Genomic DNA, 8,397 nt, shown 5'->3' with positions numbered 1-8,397 from the left:
TTTAATACTACCATTATTGATTATTTAAGTGTGTTTCCAACTGGCAATATAGTATTCCCTCATTTCATTATATGTCTTAGTTTTACTAGACACAAAATTTAAAAAGACAGATAAATACTTTATTTTAAACTGAAAATGTGTAATGTATCCAAATTGCGCCTTGAATTTGTAGTCTTGTACATGCTGAGTGAAATCTTAAAATTAAAGGGCTATTAAGTATTAAAAATGTTTTTATAATACATAAATTGAAACGGACCAAAGTGTTTCATAGCACTCCCTCGAATTTAATTTATTTGTCTCATATTGATTTGATGCAGAGTTTATGAAACATGTTGTGCTAGCTGTTCCATCCAAGTGAACAAAGCTGCAGGCAAGTTATTGAAAAGATGACTCTGCGTGCAAAATAGAAGTGGATAACACTTATCACAACAGAAGTCGAGTTGAACAAGAAATCTTGCAGAAGTTGAGTTGAACAAGAAGTCTTGCAGAAGTTTGGTTTGAACAAGAAATCTTGAAGAAGTTCAGTCGAACAAGAAGTCTGGAAAGAACGCAGTAAAGAATGAGTGAAACTACCTGGAGTCCTAGTGAGGATAGAAATATACATCAACTAAAGGACTCTATGAGGTGTTGGCTTAAATAGAAAAAAACGACTTCCAAAGCATTCACTCATGCGCTAACAAGATAATCAACAATCAGCAAAAAGTTCACTTACTTGAAGAAGAACTTGGTTCCTTATTTAGCAAGTCTTAGACTGTTTGTAGTAGGTAAGTTCTTTAAGTTGTAATAAGTCATTCTAGTCTTAGTGATCTATAAATTGAGTTAGAAGTTTTGTCTTCAAGTTAGGAAACTCAAAGACTTGGGAACACTTATCTTGGAAAGATTTGTGTTTTTGTAGTTATAGGAGTTAGAAGTTTAATTCCTAGTTTACAAGAAGTCTTGTAATTTTGTTGATTGTTGAGACTCAAGAGTTATAGTGAAGTTGGGTTAAATCCTGTAAAGGTACAGGTCGTGGTTTTTTACACCTTTCTTGAGTCAGATGTTTTCCACATAAAAATACTGTGTTCAGCTTTTACTTCTGTGAACTACGTTTACTTACTTGTTCCACAGATAGGCAATCAGTAGAGTATAATATTAAAATTAGTAAGGCTCGTACTCTAACAAGTGGTATCAGAGTGAGGCTATCTTAAATAAGGCTAGCACCTAAGAAAAGATCAACATGATGAATTTCGCACCTCCTACAGGTCACAGTAAAGGTCAGTCAACTACTAGACCTCCACTTTTTGATTGCTCTCACTTTATCTGGTGGAAAGCAAGGATAAAAATGTTCATCCAAGGTGAAGACTATGAATTATGGGACAGCATTACTGATGGTCCCACTATTTCAATGAAGTTGGTTGATGAACAAATTAAGAAAGTAAGGAGTGAATTTACCCCTGATGACTTGTTGGCTTTGAAGAAAAATGCAAAGGCCAAGAACATCTTGGTCTGTGGATTTGGACTTTCTGAATACAATAGGGTATCAACCTGCACTACTGCTAAGCAAATTTGGGATGCACTGGTGAATGCTCATGAACAAGTATGAAAATTCAGGATCTCTCTCATTTTTACTGAGTATGAGGCATTCAAAATGAAGGAAAATGAAACCCTGCATGAGATGATGACAAGGCTTACACCTTGACAAATGAGTTGACTTCCTTAGGAAAAGTCATCTCTGAGGAAGAACAAGTTTAAAAAGTACTGCGAGTATTACCTGAATCAAAATGGAATGTTAAAGTGACTGCAATCATAGAAGCAAATAAGGATCTTGCAGGTATGACCCTGGATGAACTAGTAGGAAACTTAAGGACTTATGAAATGGAAGTTGATGGGACCAAAGAGCAAGCAACCAAAGAGCAAGCTCCTCCTGAGAAAATCTTGGCATTGAAAGCTTCTGATATTGATGAGGAATTTGAACTTGATAAGGAGCAAGTTGCCTTCATAACTAAGAACTTCAGCAAATTCTTTAAGAAGAAAAAGGGAACAGGCACTAAGAAATGTTACAATGACAATCCAAATGGGTGCTACAAGTATGGAAAAATCGATCATTAGATCAGAGACTGTCCAGTTTGGGAAATAGAATAGAAAAAAGAAAGGGCTGAAAGAAACTAAAAGAAAAGGTAAAAAGGAAGGAGAGACATGCAATGATAGCAGCCTGGGGATCTGATTCAAATGAACATGAAATTGATGAAACTACATTCATGGCCCTTAGTGATTCAGACTTAGATGAAGAATATGATGATTCTGAGGTAAGTATACTTGAACTTAAAGAAAAACTGCAATTGTTTTCAAAACCAAAACTTGTTTCCTTGATGAATACATTGATTGATGACTTCCAAGAGTTAACCTCTGATAGGGATAAATTGTTCAACAGTCTTGCAAGCCTCAAATTTAATCTCATTGATTTAAAGGCTTGCACAGGTACAGTGGACAAGAAAAATTGCACTCTTAAGAAACAGGTTGCAGAACTTGAGATCTCAAACAATGATCTGAAGTTCTCAAATTAACCCTCACTGAAAATGAAAAAAAAGGCCATAAGTAAAGAACAAGAAAATGCTGAACTTGAGCTAGTTAAATACAAACAAGAATGCCATGATTTAACTAAAAAAAATGAATATGTTGAGTCAAGAAGCTTCTAAACTCAAACTTGATCTTGAAAGGGCAAACAGATGGACGCTCCTTAAGAATTGTTCATAAATTGAGTGAAAAGAATTACAATGAAAAGGCAGGTTTGAGATTCCACAAAAGTGTTGATGACCCTGAAGATTTATGTTATATTTGTAGCAATCTTGGACATCCAACCACTGAATGTCCAGTGGCTGCAAAAAGCAGATCAAACAGTTAAAACCTGGATAACATATTTTCTCAGACAAAAAGGAACAAAACCAGTTCTGATCAGAGAAATAGGTTGCACTACATGTTGCCTGCATGGACTAGAAGAAATTCAATTCATCCTTTCACTCATAAAACAGGGCCCAAGCTTATCTGGGTTTGTAAGTCTAACCATTGATTTCTTTTGTAAGAGAAGGTGAAAGGAAGCAAAAGGCACTGGTACTTAGACAATGTTTACTCAAGACACATGACTGATGATAAGAAAAAGTTCATTTCACTCTTCAAAATAGATGGAAGAGGAGTTTCTTTTGGTTATGGAAAAAAGGAAATCATTACTAAAGTTGGAAATATTGGCTCAATCTGAGTCAAAAGCATTGGAGGATGTCTATCTTGTAGAAGAATTAAAGCATAACCTGCTAAGCATCTCACAACTGTGTGACAAAGGTAATAAAGTTATTTTTACTGTTGCAGGAGTCAAAGTCAAAAGAATGGACATCAAAGAAATTGTGCTCACTGCAAGAAGATACAGAAATGTATACAAAGCTGACATCATGGCACTACGAGGAACTGAGTTAACTTGACTAAGTGTTATAGAAAATTATCCCTTCCTTTGGGACAGAAGACTTGGTCATGCAAGTCTGAAACAACTAAACATACTTTCCTCCAAAGACATGGTATTGGGATTACCCAAGGCTCTTGTTCAAGGAAGAAAAGTTATATAGTGCATGAGTAAGGGGGAAGCAGGTAAGATCTTCTTTTAAGTCAGAGAACCATGTGAGCACTACCAAGTGCCTTGACCTGGTTTATATGGACTTATGTGGACCCATGAGACTTCAAAGCAAAGGTGGAAAAAGGTATATTTTTGTAATTGTTGATGATTATCCTAGATTCACATGGAATTTGTTTCTAGCCTCTAAAGAAGATGTCTTTAATGTCTTTGAAATGTACATTAAGAAAATTGAAAAGAAACTAGGCACTTCATTAGTCTCCATAAGGTCTGACCATGGTACAGAATTTAAGAATGTAAAGTTCTTAGAATTTTGTTCAACAAATAGTATAGAGCATAACTTCTCAGCTCCTAGAACACCACAACAAAATAGAGTGGTGGAAAGGAAAAAACAAAACCTTGGAAAATATGGCTAGAATAATGATGCTTACAGCAAATGTTGCTAAAAACCTTTGTGCTGAGGCAATAAGTACTGCAGCATATATCATAAATAGATGCATGATTAGACCTATGTTAGAGAAGACTCCCTATGAAATACTAAAAGGATGGAAGCCTAATACTTCTCACTTTAGAACCTTTGATTGTAAATATTTCATACATAATAATGGAAAGGATAATTGGAGAAAATTTGATGCAAAAAGTGATAAGGAAATCTTCCTAGGTTATTCATTACATAGTAAGGCTTATAGGTTTTTAAACAACATAACTAACTTTGTTGAAGAAAGCATGCATATGATCTTTGATGAATCCTGTGTTAAGACTAACCTACAGGAAGAAAGTGACACTGAGGAACAGGTTACACAATCCAGTTCATCAACAGGAGCTGCCAAACATGGAGGCACTTTAACAGAGATAACTGAAGCTAAAGGCACAGTAATAGGGGGAACTGAGCCACAAACTACCCCAGCTCAGAACATTAGCAGTAATCCTAGTAGCTCACTAGGCTTGATCCCAAAAGGATACAAGTATCAAGGATCACACCCTATTGAGAATGTTCTCACCGATCTCATATCTGGGATCACCACAAGGTTTGGATTGAGAAGTATGTGTGCCTTCAAGGCATTCTTGTCAAAGATTGAGCCAAATAAGGTAATTGAAGTTTTGCTTGATGCCAATTGGATCTTAGCCATACAGGAAGAATTAAATCAGTTTGAGAGAAGCAAGGTATGGCACTTAGTTCCTATCCCAGAAGATAGATCAGTAATTGGGACTAAGTGGGTGTACAGAAATAAAGTTGATGAGCATGGAACAGTCACAAAAAATAAGGCAAGATTGGTGGTTCAAGAATACTACCGAGAAGAAGGAATTGACTTTGATGAGACTTTTTCTCCTATAGCAAGACTTGAAGCTATAAGATTACTTGTTGCCTTTGCTGCTTATATGGAGTTTATTCTCTATCAAATGAATGTGAAAAGTGCATTCTTAAATGGAATTCTCAAGGAGGAAGCTTATATTAAGTAACCTCCAGGATTTGAAAGCAAGGAGTTTCCTGATTATGTGTATAAACTGGATAAGGCTTTGTATGGGTTAAAACAAGCACCAAGGGCTTGGTATAAGAGATTATCAAAATTTCTACTGGATAATGGGCATACCAGAGGTAAAATTGACAATACCCTTTTCTTAAAAACTAATAGAAAGGATTTTTTAGTTGTGCAGGTATATGTGGATGACATTATATTTGGCTCAACCAACGTGAATATGACTCGTGAGTTTGCCAAACTCATGAGTTGTGAATTTGAGATAAGCATGATGGGGGAGCTTAATTATTTCTTGGGTTTGCAAATAAAATAGTCAGCATCAGGGACAATGATCCATCAACAGAAGTACACCAAAGAGCTTCTCAAAAAATTCTCCATGAAAGCGGCAAAAGAAATCAGTACTCTCATTGCCACTGCCACAAAGCTTGATCTGAATGAAACAGGTTTTGATGTAGAGCAAAAGATGTATAGAGGTATGATAGGGTCATTTTTGTACCTCACAGAAAGCAGGCCTGACATTGTGTTTAGTGTAGGACTATGTGCCAGGTTTCAAGAAAAGTCAAAAGAATCACATCTAAAATCTGTGAAAAGAATCTTCAGATACTTGAAAGGAACCAGTAATCTTAGATTATGGTATCCTAAAGGTAGTAACTTTAATTTGGTAGGATACTCTGATGCTGATTATATAGGATATTTGGTAGATAGAAAAATCACTACATGCATGGCACACTTCTTTGAATCATGTTTGATTACCTGGTCCACTAAGAAGCAAAATTCACTAGCCTTGTCTACTGTTGAAGATGAATATGTTGTGCTCAATTGCGATGGATTAAGCAACAACTTATGGACTTTAGTATAGATGTTGGTTGTGTTTCCATTTTTTATGATAATATAAGTGCTATTAACATAGCTAAAAATCATGTTCAACATAAAAGAACCAAGCATATTGATATTAGACATCACTTTCTTAGAGATAATGTTAAAAAAGGTCATATATCAATTATGTTTTATTCTACTGAGAAACAAATTACTGATATATTTACTAAGGCTTTGAGCAGAGAACATTTTGAAAAGAATAGGTTAGTCTTGGGGATGATTAAAATTGTATAAATCTCCCTCAATGATTGACTAGAATAAACTGCTCATAAGTGATTGTTGAGTAATTCAGTCTCACACATGTTTATTGTGTATCCTAATTCCAAGATTTTAAGGTAAATTGACTTAGCTATGTATTATTTTTGCAGTTAGACTGGAACATCAAGGCAAGTTTATTCATTGACTAGTCAGAAATCAGGTATGATTATTGTTTGCCATAGTAGTTTCAAGAGAAACAGGTTATCTACATGTTTTCTTCCATTACCCCTAAGCCTCCAAAAATCCAAAAGGCTTATTTTTAAAAAGGCGGTCAGTCCTTTCCCACCAGAACTGAACCAAGTCATCATTAAGTTTTCTTTTTCAAATATAACTCATCCACAATTCATCTTCCTATTTTTCTTCTTAAATACGTTTCCTCCTTTTATTCTCATTCATCACTCTTATCTCCACAAAGAAATCACTGGTCATCACAAATTTCACCATGGCATCCTCTTCTTCACCACCTACTGACTCCACTTCTACTTTATCAAAAGTTATTATTCTTCATCTTAATATTACCTTACCCCCACTTATTCATCCCTCACCTTCTATCAAGCTATCCGATTTTGTATTATTCTAGAATTTGCAAAACCCTTTTGCTTATTTTTCTTTCAAACCCTCACCCTCTTCTGAACTTGCACTGCCACCACCAATCCCTCTTCAGATTCTTGATCAAGATGACTCTCCTATTGATCGAGATGATATCCCTATTGCTAATCTAATTCCATGAAAATCCATATCCAAGCCACAGAAAAAACCCTCTTTCATCTCCATTAAAGCTGATGATATCGTCCATGTTGTACCCTTTCATGTTACTTCTACTCCTCGTACTTCTCATTCTCGAGGAAAAAAGGAACGAGAAGAGGCTTCTCTGGAAGAAGCACTTCGTGCTAGTAAAAAGAAATGGGTTGCTACCTCTGGTCCCTCATCTCCTCAATCTTTCTCCCCTAATATCCTTCTTCGTTCTGTAAAGAAGAAAAAACTATTTTGGCAAAAGTTCCTAAATCATCCTTATCCTAAAAATCATCTTCCCAACCTGCTTCAAAAGCTTCATATTCCTCAAAACCCACCACTATTGTTAAAGCCTCCTCTTCCTCAAAAGTTTTCTCAATATCTACATCACTTCCGAAGAAATAAGTTCCCAAACCTATTCCTTCTGACTCTTCAGACTCAGATCCTGACTATCTTCCTGATACTCCTCCTACTCCATCCACTGATATTGATCCTGATCTTGACATCGATATTGATGTTGATACTCCTGCTGACAAGTCTTCTCAATCAGCATATGTTCTCCACTTTCTGAAATGAAAGTTGGCTAGAGATAGGATTGTCACTGGTTTTGGGGGCCCTGATATGGATATCCTGGTCATAAAATTGAGAATTCAAGGATGGTCATACCTGTTTCTACAAGGTGATCATCAAATAAAGTTTGGAAAGGATAAAGTTTATGAGTTTTACACCAATGGAGTTGCTATTGGGGAGATGTTCTCCACCACAGTTCATGGGAAAACCATCAATATCTATCCAGCTGATTTAGCTAGGATTCTGCATGTTCCTTCTGGAGGTTGAGGACATTATATGAAAGGTGCTTGGCCACCTCTTGAAAATCTCCCATCCGCTCTTGATATCTCCAGGAAATTCTCTGGAAAACCTCATCTTCTGGATCATTATAGGGTCTTGAAGAATGAGATGTCCCCCCTTTATCAATTTTATTTTGATGTGGTTCACAAAATAATCCTTCCTAGGCAGAAAAGGAGAATAGTTGCCAATTTTCTTGATCTCACCTTGATGGAACTGTTAGATTCTCAAACTCCCATAGACCTTCCTAGACTCATCATCAAGCACATGCAAAGAATCTTACTCCAAGATGCAAATGGCCATGCTTTGCCATAGGAGTTCTGGCCTGCCCCTGTTTTTGAGGATTTTCATGTTCCTGTAAAAGTGTGGTCACTACAGACCACAAAGAATGTTATTGGATCTGTGAACCATGCTATGTTATCTGTTGCTATGAGGAGTGCTGACAACCCCATGCAAAGGTTGAGCAATGCTCTTGTTGCCAAGCAAGGTGAGGTAGAAGTGGCACAAGCTGCATTGGAGGCTGTCCAGGCAGCTCATGAGGAAGAGAAACAGGTCCTTCAAGCTCAAATTTCTTCCCTCACAGCCATCTTGGAAAAATAAAGAGCTGAAAAT

This window comes from Capsicum annuum, chromosome 6, assembly GCF_002878395.1.
Source record: "Capsicum annuum cultivar UCD-10X-F1 chromosome 6, UCD10Xv1.1, whole genome shotgun sequence".
Lineage (NCBI taxonomy): Eukaryota > Viridiplantae > Streptophyta > Magnoliopsida > Solanales > Solanaceae > Capsicum > Capsicum annuum.
Note: the sequence above shows the minus strand (reverse complement) of the source record.